Genomic DNA, 19,751 nt, shown 5'->3' on the forward strand with positions numbered 1-19,751 from the left:
TTCATGCAATTCGGAGTTGCCCCTGGAAATTACACTCCAAACCGGTCATTTATTGGGCTTACAAACTGCCTAGTCATTACGAAAATTACTTTTGCCAAAATGCCTGCATTTCATACTTGCCTACGACATATGCACTATATCGGTTGTATTTTGATACACTTTACCTCCTATCTATGATGATATCTATAATGATTTCAAATAAATAACACCTTTCATCTGATAAAATTAAGCTAAAATGTATCACTATAATTATACTTTTTAAACAAATAATAAGTACACAGGAAGTTCGAAAAACAGTTGAAAAGCTGAAGAACAGAAAAGCTGCAGGTAAGGATGGAATATCAAACGAATTACTGAAATATTGTGTAGCAGCAACGACAGAACAATTAACAACATTAATTAACAAAATCATAAAACATATTATACCCGAAGAATGGAGAACAAGCGAACTAATTCTACTATTAAACAAGATGATAAAAAGCAACCAGAAAACTACAGAGGTATCAACTTGTTAAATACTACCCTAAAACTTGCAACTAAAATTCTACAAGCACTAATGAATCAGAAGATAAGTTTAACAGATAAACAACAGGGTTTTGTACTGAAAGCTCGTGTAAATATGCAATATTCGCCATAAATCAAATTACTGAAAATAATAGACCAGCATTTCTATGTTTTATTGACTTGAAGAAAGCATTTGGCAGAGTAAGACTCAAAGATGCAATCCATCTTTTGTATAATAGAAAAATTCCCCTAGATATCATAAAAACTATTGAAAACATCTACCAAAACAACAAAATGGAAGCTGATAAGAACAGATACTACACTTTGATCTTAGCCAGAGGCCGAGAAGCGATGGAGTTTAGTTCTAGCAGCCGTAGAGGTAACATCGTTTAATAGTGGCTTGTGAATTTAACCAATATAAGTTAAAAGTTAAACAGTTTTTATTGTAAACACAACTGTAAGTAGAAAAACTTAATTTTTAAAAAAGAAATACAATTTACATTTCAACGTTCTACTCAATCGAAACCAGAATATTGCCTTAGAACAGTTGAATAGTTTTTACTATGAACACACCTGTAAGGAGAAAAACCCAATTTTTAAACAAGAAATACAATCTACATTTCAGCGATCTACTTAATTGAAACTTGAGTATTGCCTTAGACAAAAACTTAAGTAATTAGTGGTACCTTTAATAGTACGGTTAATATTACTATAATGGACTTAAATTGTCAGGCATGCCATAAAATTATAACACCGACAGATGGTAGCAAACTGGAATGTTCTGGATGCAAAACAACATGGCACGGTGTTTGTGCTCAACCTCAACCCTTAAATTTTTCACCTGCAACCTTGTTGACATGGAAGTGTCAAAATTGTACCACAGAAGCAGATGCTAGCACAATGCACTTCAACGCAATTATGGCTCAGCTTGCTAATTTAAGTAACGCTATCGCAACATGTAACACTCGAATGTCTGACTTACATAATTTAGTAAATTCTCAGTCGACAAAAATTGACGCTTGCATCTCGGAAATAGCGGTTCTAAGAAGAGAAAACGAACAGCTAAAAATTAAAATCCAGAAAATAGAATCCTCTCCTCCCGAAAATATCCTTATAGAGCTGGCTGATAGAAAACAAAGGGAAAAAAATGTTTTGCTCATGGGTGTTCCAGAAAATACAGAATCCGATGAAGTTAATGCACAACAAATATTAAATCAGGTAGCTCCTAACTTACAAATAGCTTCGCATCGCCGGCTTGGCTTTCCTCGCCAAGATATGAAACCAAGGCCGCTGAAAGTTACTATGATGTCCAGTGAAGATGCCCTTTTTGTTCTTAAAAATAAATCTAAACTGAATCAAAACTCAAACTCAAACATATACATAAAACAAGATCTGACACCTTGCCAGTCAAAATATCTAGCTGAATTACGAACAGAGCTACAAAGTCGTATAGATAATGGGGAGAAAAATTTAACGATTAGATACATAAACAAAATACCTAGAATTACTACAAGAGGAACAACCAAACGTGATAGAGAGGAACAGGAATCACCTAGACGTGAAAAGGGACTCAAGACTTCAAAGCCTGCTTTATGTGGGGCAAACTCATCTGTACCTGAATAGCAATCATTCAAAATAGTATTTTGGAACTGTCAAGGATTTGCCAATCTGGATGAATTTGTTAGAGATTACGATGATTTTTCGGTTTTATGTCTTACTGAAACATGGCTGCTTAATGAGTGTAATAATTTGTCAATTGTTTTGTCATCCTATAATGTTATAAGTAGTCCTGCTTCGAAAGAGAAATCCGTGGGCAGAGCAAGCGGTGGTATCTACATATTTTATAAAAATGTATACAACTGTGTAATTTTAGAAAAAACACCGTGGTGGCTATTTTGCAGACTGGTTTCTCCTTCGGAAGAGTCTATTATTATTTGCACAGTATATTTTAAACCGTCCTTAGATATTGTGTATATTCTAGAACTTTTTCAAGTATCTCTGTCGGAAATTCTAGAAAACCATTTCGATGTTCCGCTTCTAATTGGCGGTGACTTTAACAGTAGAATATCAGATATTGGAGAAGTTCCGCCAGAGATGCTGGAGGGCACAAATCTATCGGAGTATCGTCTAAGCAATGACATGGTTTTAAATACTAAGGGGCGCCATATTATTGACTTCATGAACACCAACTCTTTCTGTCTACTTAATGGGAGGACTGAGTCTGATACACCGGCACAATTTACTCACATTAGCAAAGCTGGAAATAGTGTAATTGACTTAGCATTTATCCAGAACAGTGCAATACCTATTATCCAAGATTTATGTGTAATGAACCATAACAGCCCTTCTGACCACTTTGGTATACTGGTAACTTGCGTTTCCGACTTTTTTCGAGAAAGTCGTTTCAAAAAAGCACTTCCTATACAAAAAAAAACTATATATCAATGGAATACTGACCTTGCCTTTTTCTATAAAATTTCTATGCAACATTCGAATAAAACGTCTCTTTCTATAAATATTGATGCACAAGAACTATACAATAATCTAATGTCAGCAATTAAAGAAACTGCTTCGCAATTACAACTTTGTAAAGAAAAATCTTTCCCGTCGTGTATCAGGCAAAGTCCTCCATGGTTTGATCATGAATGTACCTCAGCTAAAAACAACATGAAACAAAGCCTCAAAACAGCTAAATCAAATAACTTCCGCGACCCCTATAAAACAAATTTTTTGACATCAAAAAAAGCCTATAGACAAATAATTAAAAAGAAAAAACATATATATTTTCATAACCTGTATTCTCAACTTGCAAACAGCAGGGACTCCAAAACATTCTGGTCAGTGATTAGGAAATTTCGGAAAAATCACAATACTTCTTTTATCGATGTAGACGTATGGGAGCAATTTTATTCGAATATATATCCCCCAAAACTATATCATAATGCCCGTTTTTTTTATGCAAGACATCCCATTTTTGACGCTATTATAACCAGTGACGAAATATATAGAGTCCTAAATAACTGTCCCAATCGTAAAGTACCTGGAACTGACCATATTTCTTATGAATTCTTTAAAAATCTTCCAAATAATTGGATACTGTATTTAACGGGCATGTTTAATAGAATACTGGAAACAACCATTACGCCGCATAACTGGAGTGAAGTCATTTTTACTATGATATTTAAAAAGGGCAACAGAGATGATCCAGCAAACTATAGAGGTATTGCCTTACTTAATTGTGTTGAAAAAATATTTACTAATATTTTGTTAAACAGACTCAGAGATTGGGTTGAAGTAAATAATGTTCTTCCCGAATGTCAGTCGGGTTTCAGGGGATCAAGGGGTTGCATTGATAATGTATTCACCCTCACTTCTGCTGTACAACTGCAACTACGACTGAAAAAACGCAAAGTGTACGCTGCCTTTGTAGATTATAAGCGGGCTTTTGACTCCATTATCCATCATTTGCTGTGGCAAAAGCTATTTGGCCTTGGGGTGAGTTCTAAAATAATAGCCATTTTGAAAAACATTTATGATAATGCTAGGATGTACATCAAAACTCCAAACGGCTACACAAGACCATTTGATATTTCAACAGGAGTCTTACAGGGTGAACCTTTGAGTCCACTATTATTTAGTTTATTTATTGCGGATATAGAACAGTTTTCTATTAGTCAAGGATCACAAGGTATCTCCATTGATAGCCAAAATCAAATAATAATGCTATTGTATGCTGATGATTTGGTCATTCTTTGTGACTCGGAAGTTGAACTCGGTAAAAATTTAAGTTATCTAGAAAAATACAGTGACAAAAACCAGCTAACTGTAAATGTTGGCAAAACCAAAATTCTTCCATTTGCCCGAAGCGGTCAAATTGGCAATAAAGGCGTTAAGTTCCTATATAAGAATGAAAAAATAGAAGTTGTTAACAAAATTGTATATCTTGGAGTCACCCTAACCACAACATCACTTTTTAAAGCAATGGCCGATACAACAGTGGAAAGAGCAAAACACGCAATTGGTAACGTGATAGGTTTAATGGCTAAAACCAAAATGAATTCTTGGACATCTCGTGTGCAACTTTTCGATTCGCTAGTTCAAAGCCTTGTTATGAACTGTGTGCCCGTTTGGGGAATGAGATATGCTGACCAGTTAGAAAGAATACAAATAACTTTCTTTAAAAAACTTTTACATCTCAGTATCAATACACCTGATTATGCTGTTAGGTTGGAGACAGGAAGAGTAAAAATTTCTTTTACTATTTTCAAGCTAACTTTAAATTGGCTTATCAAGCTATCGCAAATGCATGATTTAAGACTTCCTCTTATTTGTTTTCTGCGTCAGCTTCAAATTTCTTCAGCAAATAATTCAATAAATACGAACAGATACAACTGGGTTTCACAGTTTAAGCAATATTTTCAAATATTAGATTATGAATTTTCTTGGGATGAAAACATCTCTGATTGGCTATTAAAAAACAAGAAAAGCATGTTAAAAAAGTATATGGATATGCTTCATCAAGAAGACATTCAAGCAGTCTCCATGTCAACATTCTCAACTATTTACAAACATTTATCCGTAGATACCTCAGTACAGAAATATCTGGAATTTCAAATTCCCATAAAATACATTCGTGCCATGGCGCAACTTCGAACATCTAATCGCCATGTGTTAAAATTTACCTATAATGGTATAACATATCATATACGACCATCTGAAATCTGTACTATTTGTAACACAAACAAGTTGGAAACTCTTGAACATTTACTGTTTGAATGTCCCATTTACAGTTCAATGAAACCGGTTAATATGGCCCCCCTTAATAATTGCACCGACCTTATTGGTTGTCTTAATAATGTAACTATAATATCTCTGAAAGCAATTTCAATATATATTTGGAATATCATAAAACTTAGATCTTTTGTTTTAAATGAATAAGCTTCAGTTTCTCCTTCATTGGTGTTTATTTAAGAAAACAAGTTCTCCATTTCAGTTAGTGATAGCGCTTAACTTTTGTTTAAATTTGTTAATAGTTATTTATGTTCTAGACTAGTTGTTAGTTATATTCTGTACTTACTAAACTCATTGTTATAAAACTGTAGTTTTTAAAAACAATAAATGTCTATCTATCTATCTATCTATCTAACAACAAAATGGAAGTCAGAGTAGATGGCAACTTACAGAGCCTAGAGATTATAGATCATGGACCTATAAATAAAGACCTCTTTATTTATAGGTCCATGTTATAGATAGACATAGGCAGAGGGATAAGATTGGGAGACTCATCGAGTCTTATGCTCTTCAATTTAATACAGAATATAGAATGGAAAACAAAGAAGTAAAAATACTCTGTTACGCAGACAACGTAATATTGATAACCCAAAATGAAGATAGTCGGCAAAGATTAGTCCACTGATTTAACATTAGAGCAAAAGAATATAATATGGCAATTTCATCTCAGAAAACTAAAACAATAGTAATTAGTAAAGAACCAATCAGATGTAAAATAAAAATGGATGGTATCAGTATTAAACAAGTAATGGAAATAAAATACCTTGGAGTTGCATTATCAAGCTAAGGATACCTGGACAAAGAAGAGAGAAATCAAGTACAAATATCAAATAGACTGGCAGGATGTCTTAACTCTTTGAATGCTAATGACGTCTAAGAACGTCATACTGAGATAAGAGAACTGAGAAGAATTACAGGAAATACGCTGAGAGATCGAAAGAGCAGTGAAGATATTCGAAGACAATGTAACGTACAGTGTATAAACAAATGGACAGTAAATAAATAAAAAAAGAATGGAATAACCACATAACAGAATGAGGGAGACACGTGTTGTCAAAATAGCACCTATCTTGCTGACTATGTATTAATCTGTGCATCACTGATCTAGCTTCGCTCTGCATAAAGGTATGAAGTGGTAGTAGATTCAGCAGGACTTCCAACACCACTGTAAGAGTTGTTTTTATGACTCTTCTAAAACAGAAGCATGCTGCCTAGACGTATTACTTGCAGCACTATTGCTCCCACTTGCTGTGTCTTTTTCCATCACTCACAGACCCATAGGTTATCATTGGTCTAATAACACTTGTGTATAACAATAGGGTCATTTTGGAGTTGGGCCTCAATTCTTACTACACATTCTTCTACGGTGATGTAAGAAGTGGAGTATATGGATAATATAGGTAATAATGAAGGGAAACTTATATTAACGTATATTCTTGTTGTAAACTTCTTCTTTGCGTGTCGGCAACCAAAACCTGCTGCATTCTGCTAATGGGTTTGCTAAACATTTTTCTTCATTTAGTAGGATGAGGACTGTTTCTTTAATCTTTGATTTTTCGTGTCTTGTTTCTTTCATCATTATTGAATGCATATTTCCACTGTGGTCTGCGTTCATTGTCCCAAGCATGTTTGCATAGCTATGATTTGTCGAAAATATTAAACGTTTGACGAACTGATGAAAATATTAAATTCAATTGGTATAGACCAGTGGCGTGCTGGCCATATAAACGAATCGGTGCAATCACCGAGAGGCCGCGGCCTCTTGAGGCCGGTCAAATAAGTTTTTTTCACAAAAAATTTTAGATGCAACAATTTTTTTTAAATTTCTAATTGAATGATATTAAAACATTTCAAAAATATCTTATTTCCATACATAGTGTTCGAGTAATAGTAATATTAGTAATATTGCATTAATTCCAGTTGTCTGTTTTATACACCTGTATTTCAAAACGGTTAAAATATTAAGACGTTCAATTGAGTCATGAATAGGCATTATTTGGCGGATAATATAAACCCAAACTTTTACACAAAATACGACTCAGCAATTGTATATATTTTGTTCAGATATGTGTTTCTGGGAAAAGTTCGTTAAGTATTTTTGGATGTTTTCGGTTTTGCTTCGATTTGGAGTGGACAGAACCAGATGGTGTATAACGGTTATCTTAAAATAGGCGAGGATAGATCCATTAAAAATATATATATATGTATAATATAGATTTTATAATATTTTCTATAAATGGAAAAACAACTTAAATAAATCTGCTATCCAGACGATGCAATACTAATGTCTCAAAGTGAAGATGATTTACAACGTATTTCTCTCGCTTGTCGTTTCCCCATTACTTAGGATCGTGATTTCCACCAATATTCCTAACAATTTTATTCCATTGCTCTCTATATTTAGCTGCTCTAAGAGCTTCGCAGAATGACTTTCCAGCTGAATGCTTTATTTGGTCAGACCATCTAGTTGGTGATCGTCCTCTTGATCTTCTCCCCGGAACGTTTCCAGAAACAATTAATATCTCCAAACTATCGTTACCTATGCGAAACACGTGACCGAAGAATTGCAGAATTCGTTGCAGATATATTGTGGAGAGCCTTTTTTTAATTTCGAGTTGGTTTAGAATGGAAACGTTTATCCTATGAGCTGTCCAAGGTATGCGCAGCATTCTTCTCCAGCAACACATCTCAAAGGCATCCGCTCTCAAAAGCACCACACTTGCACTCAAAGAATCCAAGTATCTACCCCGTATTGAAATATTGAGAATACAACGGCATTCACCAGTCTCATCTTGATATTTTGAGAAATAAATCTGTTTTTCCAAACTTTAGTTAGGCGATTCATCGCATTTTTTGCAATACCAATACGTCTACGAACTCCTACTTCACAGTTACCATCGTCAGTTATACTAGACCCGAGATAGACAAAGATGTTTACTATCTGGTATTCCTGTAACATGTTAATTAGTTGAATAGTGTCGAATCTGTCGAACATCAATATTTTTGTCTTAGCTTTATTGATTTTCACATCACATTAACTTTATTGCTTTCGTACTCAACTCTTCGCAGGATAATTTTCCCCAAAAGGACAAAATTCATGGTTATAACAGCAAATCCAATAACATGTAAATTGGAGCTGAAGGGCTAATAGAACAAGTGATGGAGTTTTAATATCTAGGCATCACATCATCTAGCTACGGAAGGCTCGAAACAGAAGTGGAAGATCAAGTGAATAAAAATATTGGAAAAGAAATGAAAGGCAGAATTTACTGCAGACCAATGCAGAAACACGACCCGACACGGAGAGGACAAAAAAATTGCTCGAAACAGCGGAGATGAAAACCCTTCGAAACATCGATGGTAAGACTCTATGGGACACAGAGCTAGAAGTACAGATGTACAATGGAGATTCAAGGTGGAAAATATTAATAACTGAATAAGAAACAGAAGAATAGAATGGAATGGCCTCATACGTCAAATGACAACAAATAGTGTAATAAGGATAGCGAGAGACAGTTCCCCAATAGCAAGACGATCAGTGGGAAGACCATGAAAACGATGGAACGACAACTTACTAGAGACACATTTAAAAAACAGACAGTCATATTTATACAAATATAAGAAGAAGAAGTATTTTTGTTTTATAAATAAGAAACAAAAATTCTGATAATAGAAGGTAAAATAAGGATGGGAGGCCACTTTTCTATAAAATCACCGGGCCGCTTGAAAAGTTCCAGCACGCCACTGGTATAGACAGCAGAGATCGCCGTATAATAAACAATATCTATTACGAACAAACTGCAGCTGTTAGAGTAGGGGATCAGTTAACAGACGATATAAAGATAAAAAGAGGTGTGCGACAGGGATGTATATTGTCCCCATTGTTGTTCAATATATATTCAGAGCACATTATGAACCTAGCGCTAACGGACATAGACGAGGGAATATTTATAAATGGAGAACGATTGAACAACATAAGATACGCTGATGATACTGTCATTTTTTAAGACAGTCTTGAAGGTCTGCAGACACTTGTCTCCAGGGTGGCAGAAGTAAGTAGCAGGTTTGGGCTTGATTTTAACATAAAAAAAACCAAATACATGGTTATAAGCAAAAATAGGATATCACCTGGTCAATTACTAGTTAACCAACAACCTATAACACAACTCACCAACTTTTGTTATTTGGGTGCAAACTTAAATGAACAGTGGGACCAATCGACGGAAATTAAGATAAGGATCGAAAAGGCAAGATCAGCTTTCGTCAAAATGAAAAAAATTTTTAACAGCCACGATATAAAATTGGAAATAAAAGTTCTTTTACTAAAATGCTACGTATTCTCCGTTCTTTTATATGGCGTGGAGTCATAGACCTTAACTGAAGCATCACTGAAGAGACTCGAAGAATTTGAGATGTGGTGCTATAAACGCATGCTTAGGATTTCCTGGATAGACATACTTACCAACGAAGAAGTTCTACATAGAATGGGTAAAGAGCGCGAACTAGTCGTAACCATAACACGTCGCAAACTGGAATACCTGGGCCATATAATGCGCAATGAACAACGATATAACCTACTTCGGACCATACTTCAAGGTAAAGTGCATGGGAAAAGAGGTCCAGGACGAAGAAGAATATCCTGGCTGCATAACCTGCGAAAATGGTTTAACTTAACCACTACCGGACTTTTCAGGGCAGCAGTCAACAAAGTCAGAATAGCCATGTTAGTGTCCAACATCCGTAACGGATAGGCACCATAAGAAGAAGATTTGTTGAAATTCCTATTTTTGATGTACGTTTATCCTGACGCTTAGTGGTCTTGTAGTTTCTCCCATGCAGAAATTGTTGCATTCACAGGGTATTTTGTAGATGCAGTTCTTTGGCCTCACTTTTATGTTGTTGTGTTTGGTTTTGGACAGGATAGACCTGAGTGTGTTGGTTGTTTTAAATGTTGTTGTGATGACTATTTCTCATCCTTTTTAATTTTTCTGATAAGCCCTTTAATCCTCTAACAGGCAAGACCGTCTAAAGACGGTCTTTGAATTTTAGCTTATAAAACTTATACCGAATGGTTTTTGCTGCCACAGTAACGACATGCATCTTTAAAAAAACCTTACTTGACGTTATTCGATACAACTAAACACATTCTGACATCGCTATTACGTTATTATCGTTAGTTAAGTGCTAACATCCCATAAAATGGCAGTGAAAATTATTTCTTCATAAACATTATTTTTAAATCGTCAAAAAACACGTTTAGATCAAAGTGATCAACTTGATAATTTTATGGTAAGTAGATTATATTTCATGTTTCAGTAATATAATAAGCTTTTAGTAAAAACTATTGTGTAAATAGGCTTTATAAACAAAAATACCAAGACAGTCTCAAGACGGTCTTGCAGGGTTACGTATAAAAAATATCCCCTTCAGTATGAAATCTTGTTATCTATTCGTGCGTAGGAACATGCTTATTTTCCTGCTGTTCTATTATTTTTCTTTTCTGTGATCATCGTCTAAATCGTAACCATAAGAACAAAATCAATTTGGAAGAATTGTCTGATGAATAATTATTTGACTTTATTGATTCCGTTGAAATCGACGATAGCATTTATAGTAGTGAGGATAGTATTGAGGATCCCGACTATGTTGATGATGGTATTGAGCCTGAAAAGCCTTACAGCCTATCCGAGGTATCAGAGGCTAAATCACAAGTTATTGACGACTGAATTCAGGAAATGCTTGAAGCTGAGACAACTGATAAATGATATAAAGGCCCTAGCCGGGTAGATGATGATAAGTGCCCCCAACTCGATTCGAATTCCATATAGGTCACCGTTTAGCATATATAGTGAAACTAACTTTCTGAAATTTTTAGCCCCATAGGTGGTCATGTCACCCACTTAGAGCCTAATTAGGCTTTTTATGTTTTTATTTTTTATCTCAAAAGCATCGAGAACTAGCGAAAAACTTTAAATAAAAAATTTGTAAGATTTAAAATGATATGTGCGAAAATTTTTTTTTTAATTTTTGGCGGGAAATTTAAATTTTAGAACGATTTTAAAATTTTAAGTGAGTATAAAAAAATAACTAAGAAATTCGTTTTCACGAAAAAAATATATAACGTGTATTTTTGCATAATATTTCACCCTGAATTTTTTCAAATTTTTAAAATTGGTGAAACGCACCTTCAAAAATAAAAAACCGCATTTTTTCGGTTTTTTTTTTCGTTTTTTGATACAATTTTATACATATTTTTCAAAAAAGGTAACACCGTCACTGGAGCAGGTAAAAAATTTAAAAAGAATTGGGTTTGCTTAATAAAAATTTTTTGTAACACCATCCATTTTCAAGATACAAAATTACGTTGAAGAAAACAAAATTTTACACATTTTTTACGATTTTGCCGAAACTATTGGCAACATTGTAATAAAACTTGGCGGGTTTAAGAGGTAGTTATTGTGCATGTTTTGACATACAATTAAGGATTTGATATTCATCATTGGCGCGCTTAGGGGTAATGATCTGGGAGTCAATTCTCGAGAATGATCGTTCCCTGAGCGTACACGTTCACGAACGAATGAAATTGAACGTATAGTTCCGGCAATGTTAATTCTCGAGGATATTTTTAACTACTCGCTCCGATGAACGTATTCGCTCATTTTAACAGATCTATAGATTTGGCAACGTGGTAAATATTATTAAAAAGTTTGTGTTCCATGTGATAAAACTGTTTCGGTGTTTATTTAAAACCTGATTTGTCACATTCATTCACCAATATTGAAATATATTACATTTATGAAAATGGAAAATGATTTCAGTTTAATAATTAGTAAAAGTCAGTAAATTTTCAATTTATTTCTTTAATAGTGAAAATAATTCATAATAATATAACAGTACCTACTAATTAAATCTTATTCTAATAATTCAGGGTCAATTCTCAGGTCATACCTTGTGGTATATTATAAATAAATTCTGACCTAATAGGTAAAATGACCTTAATCTTAAAAAAAGATTTCGTGGCACATTTTGGTAGTTGCATTGATTCCAAATAAGTTCATCATGTGTAGCGCCTGGATAACGTGTATTTACATTCATTATCTTATAATTACTACATATATCTAAAATAACTTATTTACTGTACCAATCAATTTTTGAAAGAATGTAAAATTACCAGGAATCTAACCTAAATCTATCATAAAAATGTCTTTTGCGGCCACTAAAACTTTCTTCCACTAAAATTTCAGCTTCCCTCACAACACTCATCATATTTTCTAATATCAAATCTTCCACATTCATTTTCCCAAAATCTTATTTACAACAAAAAACAGAGTTGAGGTTAAGAAGAACGCCGTTACTATTATCGAACGTATGATGAAGACCACTCGTTGTCGAACGATCACTTTGAGCGATGATTTCGAACGAATCGTTCAAGATTCATTCCTCCAGAATTGCATTTTTTAGAAACGTTCGCTCATTACGTCACGAACGTATACGTTCAGCGAACGATTGTTCTCGAGAATTGACTCCCTGAACTTTTCAAAGAAAAAAAGATAGTACGCCACTGACATATTTCAAATTGACAATCATTTTTAAATTCCCCGTTCAATTTGCGATAAAAAAACTACCTTGTCATTTTTTCATACGAGGCGCCGTCTTGCTGCAAAAAAATAAAATATCTTAACGCTTCTAAAGTATTCGAATTAGTTTTTATAATGGACGTATGAGTTTACGTATGCAGATGTAGAAACTACTAATAGAAATTCGAATACTTTGTAAGGGTTAAGATATTTTACTTTTTGAATAAAAATGGCGCGTCGTATGAAAAAATAGGAAGATAGATTTTTTGTCACAAATTAAACGAGGAATTCAAAAAGGATTGTTAATTTGAAATATGTCAGTGGCGTACTATCTTTTTTCTTTAAAAAGTTCAGACTATTACCATGTATACGCGCCAATGATAAATGTAAAATTCTTAATTGTATGTCAAAAAATGCACAACAACTACCTCTTAAAACTCGCCAAATTTCATTACAATGTTGCCAGTAGTTTCGGCAAAATCGTAAAAAATGTGTAAAATTTTGTTTTCTTCAACGCCCTGTATATTGAAAATGGATGGGATTACAAAAAAATTTTATTAAGCAAACCCCAATTATTTTTCAGTTTTTTACCTATTCTAGTGACGGTATTACCTTTTTTGAAAAATATGTATAAAATTGTATCAAAAAAACGAAAAAAAAAACCGAAAAAATGCGGTTTTTTATTTTTAAAGGTGCGTTTCACCAATTTTAAAAATTTGAAAAAAATCAGGGTGAAATACTATGCAAAAATACACGTTATATATTTTTTTCGTGAAAACGAATGTCTTAGTTATTTTTTTATACTCATTTAAAATTTTAAAATCGTTCTAAAATTTAAATTTCCCGCCAAAAATTAAAAAAAAAAATTTTCGGACAGAACTTTTTAAAGCTTACAACTTTTTTATTTAAAGTTTTTCGCTAGTTCTCGATGCGACTGAGATAAAAAATAAAAACTTAAAAAGCCTAATTAGGCTCTAGGTGGGTCACATTACCACCTAGGGGGCTAAAAATTTCAGAAAGTTAGTTTCACTATATATGCTAAACGGTGACCTATATGACCTTTGTCAATGGATATTAGTACTGTTGATCAACCAGCAGCTTCTTCAACATTAGTTTTCGATGATGTAGCGACCGAAACATGACGCAAAGGAAACACATCGAAGTTGATTGTCCACAAATCATACGTAAATATAATGCTCACATGGGTGGGGTCGATTTGATGGATGGCCTTATGGGTCGATATCACATTCCAGCTAAAAGCAGAAATATTATGATTCGGATATTCTATCATTTTGTCGACATGGCCGTCACAAACGCATTCATACTATATAAACGTATACGTGCCGAAAAGGCAAATAATTCCAGTGTCTGTTGCGAAGAGGAGAGGCTTCTATCTCTTTCACAATTCCGTGAAGAGATAGGATCTGGCCTTGTTTCTTTCAAGGAAAAACGAAATGTAGGTCGACCATCATCAGCTCGAAATGGTGAACCTGGTTCTTCTAGTTAAACTAGTTCATCTGTTGTTGAAAAAAGAGCGGTTCATCAAGTTGCTGATGTACGTTTTGATGGTGACAACCCTTTTCCAGTTTGGGTTGATCGAAAATGCAAGAAAAGGTGTAAGCTGTGTAAAAAATCTGATACGCAGCTCGTTTGTTTCAAATGTGACCTCCATTTATGCGGCACAGTCCGTAAAAATTGTTTTTGGGATTACCACCATCAAAAATAACATATTATATACTCATTTTTCTTAATAAATCTTGTTTTAGAATAAACATCTATCAAATTTATTTTTTACTTATAACCCGACAAGACCGTCTGTAGACGGTCTTCACTATTTCTCACCTAGCACTTATTCTAGATAATATTTTTAGCAGAAAATTTAAAAATAAGTTATTTTTGCCTATATTTACCTGAAAAAAAAAATATCAACTTCAACAGATAATTTTTACGATTTGGTGTAATCTCATTGTATTGATTTGCGTGTAAAGATTAAATGCTTTGTGGAAATGCTTACAATGAGTGTCCCCGTTTAGGATTTTGTCCTCTTCAGGGTTTGTGGTGAATGTATTGTGTTGGATCGCAAAAGCAAACAGTCCGAAAAACGCACTGGGGCAAGTGTGGTGTTCCTGGTGTTCCTGGGTTATGCCGGACGGTGGTGTCCAGAAGGCCAAAGGACAACAGAGAAGAAAGTTTGATGGAGTTGATGTTGGTTCCATTGACATTTACGTGTACTGTCCGTGCTTTGCCCTCGACCACCCCTCTAGAAACCATTGTACGCCAACTGGTAGAACCAGCGGTCCTCGTCGGCGGTCAAGAGGTGGTTTTGAGCGCAGCGTGGACAGTGAGCGTTCGAGTGATGAAATAGTTGCGGCTATTTTCTTGGGACGAACAGGTATAATTGTGCAATGAAGTTGGGAAACCGCAAAAAACCAACTTCTCCCTGTTCGGGGTAGGGAATAGGATATGTTAAAGGTGGGTGCGGTAGGCTAACGGGGTAGCCTCGAGGATGTTTTCGTATTCTACTGGGAGTTCGTCAATGCATGTTTGCATTAGAGCAGACGGTGGGTGAATCTTTTTTCGCTTGGGCTTTGCGTGGTAGAATACGTGGCCAGAAGATGAACAGGAACATTTGAGAGATTCTTGTGTGTCGGAGGGGGGATCGTTGATTATTTTGGTTGTGAAGTTCCTGTTCAGAGAGTTTATTCTCTCGATAATTGTGGGTATGTTTGAGAGGTTATGGATTTCGTTTGAGGGATATCTCCAGTGCTCGTAGTTGCATCTACGCAAGATTCTCCGTTCCACTCGCAACAACCTCTCTTTCTGTGCTCTAGCGCATAGAGAGTAGAGGCATGATTTGTATTCAATGACGGGTCGAATATAGGTCTTGTAAGTATGTAAGAGAGTTTTCTTGTGTGTCTTGCTAATACGTCCTGAGAGAGCGTTGAGTAGTCCGGCTCTGTTCCTTACCCTATCTAAAGTTGCCTTTAGGTCTGCGTCCCAGTTAAGAGTCCTGCTAAACTGCCTAAGTAGGTTGCAGTCGGGCTGAGAACGAGCCTTTCTCCCATCAATCTCAGTGGGTATTGATCGTCTTCATTTGTTATGATTTTTGCTGACACAGAAGGGGCACGAAACACAATTGTTGTTGTTTTGTTCGCGTTCAGCGTGACTCTCCACTTACAACACCAATCCCCGACCGCGTCCAACAGAGCCTGGGCTCTTCTGTGGATGAGTAATGGGTTGTATCGAGAAGTTGTCGTGAGTAGAGCCATGTCGTCTGCATAGAGAAACAGCCGAGTGCCTGGGATATTTTGGTTTGTGATGTCACTGTTGTAGATAATGTACAGCAGTGATGCTAGGAACCCTGGTGCTGAACTCTGGGGAACTCCAGCTTGTGGAGTGAAAGGGGTAGACTTTTGATCGCTTATTTTCACTCTGACAGTTCGGTTGTGGAGGTATGAGTGTACAATTTTGGTAAATTGTAATGGTAGCTCGATGTCCAGAAGCTTCCGAACAAGTCCGTCGTGCCAGACTTGATCGAAAGCTTTCTGCACATCCAGGAATGTGGCTATGGCGAATGAACCATCGTTGATGGTTTGAGTAACTTTAGTTGTGAAATCTATTAATGCATGTTTAGTAGATTTACCAGACTGGAATCCATATTGAAATTTTGGGATGATGTGTGTTTCGAGAAAGTTATTGAGCCTTTATTTTAGGATTAGCTCAAGAACTTTACCCAGAGTGTTTATTAGTGGGATTGGTCTGTAGGATTCCACGTCGGTTCGGGGTTTGCCTTTTTTCAAAAGCATGATGGTATTGGCCACTTTCCAAGGAGTAGGGAAGTGGCTGTTTTTGACATGCATTGAATATTTTAGTTAGAAGAGGGATGATACTCTCAGGAAGTTTCTTGAGGCACCTACGGTTGATGCCATCAGGTCCGGGAGCGCTGTTTTTACCTATTTGGCAAAAGCTCTCCGTTTCCCTGTTTGTGAGGGGGTCCATGATAGGATCATAGACTGGAATACGATTTGGCCTGTTAGAGGGTTAAATATGGTATTGTTGTCATCCTTGAGTCCCTTCTTGTTGGTGTTGCTGGATTGCTTGTATTATTTTCTTTCTTCTATCTTGTGGAATTCCTTGTTTATAAATGACAGTGGGTACTGGTTTTTTGTTAAAATCTTTGTTAGCATATTTTTTATTCTTGAAATGCCTTTTCATTGTTTAAGCTGTTTTGGCTAGATCATATACTTTGGTTGCATATCCTGTATCTCTTCTTTGGTGATTAGCACATCCAGAAAAGGAAGCGAATTTTTTTATTTTTCCATGGCAAATTTGATTGATTCTTCATTATTGTTTATGTTAGTAAGAAATTTATCTAATGCTTCTGGTCCGTGAGGCCAAATGGAAAACACATCGTCTACATATCTCCACCGTATTGTACGTTGTTTGTCTTGTTCGTGTACAATGTTTTGTTCGAAATTCTCAATGAATATATCTGCTAATGCCATGAGCTAATCCGATGTTTTATTTATAGCAATCTTTTTTACTTATATACAGTCCCTGGCCATATTATTATGACCACCTATGATTTTTTACAAAAATCAACTATTCCATTAGGTAAGTTTTGTTTAAAATATTATTTTTAATTTTAGTTTTGTTATGCAATGTTAATGTTATGCATTAACTATAATATATTTAATAATAAACAACAATAAAATGAAAATATTACATATTTATATTTTTTTAATATTTTGTTGAACTTCTGACCTTAATCAGATGGAAAATATTTGGGAGCTTTTAAAACGAGAAATATCCAATGAAAAGGTCACTAGTTGTGACCAATCAAAAATTGTTTTGATTAAAAACTAATATATCAAAGAAACCACAATGACAAATTAAAGCAAACAAAATTTAGCTGCATTCAAAATATCCCAAGACGGGTACTAGCGGTAATCAAAGTTAGAGGGGGCTCAGAAAAATATTTAAAAAATGCAAATATTTCATATTTTTAAATGGTTTATTGTTGTTTATTATTAAATGTATTATATTTGATAATAAACACCAATAAAACATTTAAAAATATCACATATTTTTATTTTTTCAATATTTTGTTGAGCCCACTTTAACTTTGATTAGCGCTTGTATCCGTCTTGACATACTCTGAATGTAGCTAATTTTTTTTTTGCTTTAATATGTCATTGTGGTTTCAATGATATATTAGTTGTTTAATCAAAACAATTTCGTTAGTGACCTTTTCTTTGGATAATACTCGTTTTAAAAGCTTCCAAATATTTTCCCTCTGATTAAGGTCAGAAGTTCAACAAAATATTAAAAAGTATATGAATATGTAATATTTTCAAATGTTTTATTGGTGTTTATTATTAAATATAATATAGTTAATGTATATAGTCCTGTCGCCAGGGGGGGTACAACAGCCTCCTTTATTCAGATGGACTTACCCAAGTTTTTTTTATGTATTTTGACCCGTAGAACACGATTTTTTTGGGTAACAGTTGATCCGGATGTCGATAAGATTGTTATAAACAAAGAACTTAGCGAATTACATAACAGCGACTTCTCGCAAAACAAAACATTTTTTTGTATTTTTTGGGTCATTCTAAGCAAAAAATGTTCCTACAAGTTTTTTCGTAGGATGCAGGATGCATAGTTTTCGAGATAACCGTTGTTAAAATTTCAAAAAATCGAAAAATTGCAATTTTTGAACCCGAATAACTTTTGATTTCAAACTAAAATAGCAATTCTGTTTACCGTATTTGAAAGTTCAAGTCAAATTATATCGGTTTTGATTATTTGCATTGCTATAAATTCATTTTTTTATTGTTAAACAAAGCTATAAACACATAGTGTTTCCCGTACCTAATACATGCGTTTTAATACATCCTACGTAGATATTGCCTCGCTTGCACTTGTACCTATCTACCTACTTGTTCGATTTTAAATGAGAAATCATTGAAAACATCACTCACGCACTAGGTGTTTATTACTCTTTATAGCTTTGTTTAAGAATAAAAAAATTAATTTTTAGCAATGCAAATAATCAAAACCGATATAATTTGACTTAAACTTTCAAATGCCGTAAGCAGAATTGGTATTTTATTTTTTAATCAAAAGTTATTCTGGTTCATAAATTGCAATTTTTCGATTTTTTGGAAGTTCAACCGCGCTTATCTCGAAAACTATGCATCCTACGAAAAAACTTGCCAGAACATTTTTTGCTTAGAATGGTCTAAAAAATACAAAAACATGTTTTGTTTTGCGAGAAATCGCTGTTATGTAATTCCTCAAGTTCTTTGTCTATAACAATCTTATCGACATCCGGATCAACTGTTACCCAAAAAATTCGTATTCTACGGGTCAAAATTATTTATTTATTTAATCAGTTAAGCCCATTCGTACCTTTCGGTGTTGGGCTGTTTACAACTAGTTCAATATCTACATTTCAATACATTTTAATAATTATACAAAACTTTTATTTTAACAATACAATTTTAATAAATATAAATTACTTATTTGACCCATTTTTCTGTCCATATGTTTTAATCTTGTGGTGCTTCTTTGATACTTCTTTTCCATGCTGTTCTATTTTGAGCCAATTGTTTTGCCATACTCCATTGCAGTCCTCTCTTCTCTGCTTCTTGTCTAACTTGTTCTTCCCATCTCATTCTTGGGCGACCTACTTTATTTTTCCGTTGTACTCTGACTTCATATACTTTTTTCGATATTCTTGTGCCCAACCATCCTAACTGTCGTTCCCCTATAATTGTCTCTATGGGTTTTATCTTTAGAGCTACGGGTCAAAATACATGCAAAAAACTTGTGTAAGTCCATCTGAATAAAGGAGGCCGTTGTACCCCCCCTGGC

The 19,751-nt window shown here is 34.6% G+C and overlaps 1 protein-coding gene and 1 pseudogene across 1 annotated transcript in view; one reads left to right on the forward strand and one right to left on the reverse strand.

Annotated features, from left to right (window-relative positions):
- Positions 1-19,751, forward strand: part of LOC126892258 (catalase) — a 540,038-nt gene that overhangs the window by 192,686 nt on the left and 327,601 nt on the right. The gene's annotated exons all lie outside the window — the stretch shown is intronic.
- On the reverse strand, positions 701-857 carry LOC126892981 (U2 spliceosomal RNA; annotated as a pseudogene).

Source organism: Diabrotica virgifera, chromosome 9 (genome assembly GCF_917563875.1).
Source record: "Diabrotica virgifera virgifera chromosome 9, PGI_DIABVI_V3a".
NCBI classification, from domain to species: Eukaryota; Metazoa; Arthropoda; class Insecta; order Coleoptera; family Chrysomelidae; genus Diabrotica; species Diabrotica virgifera.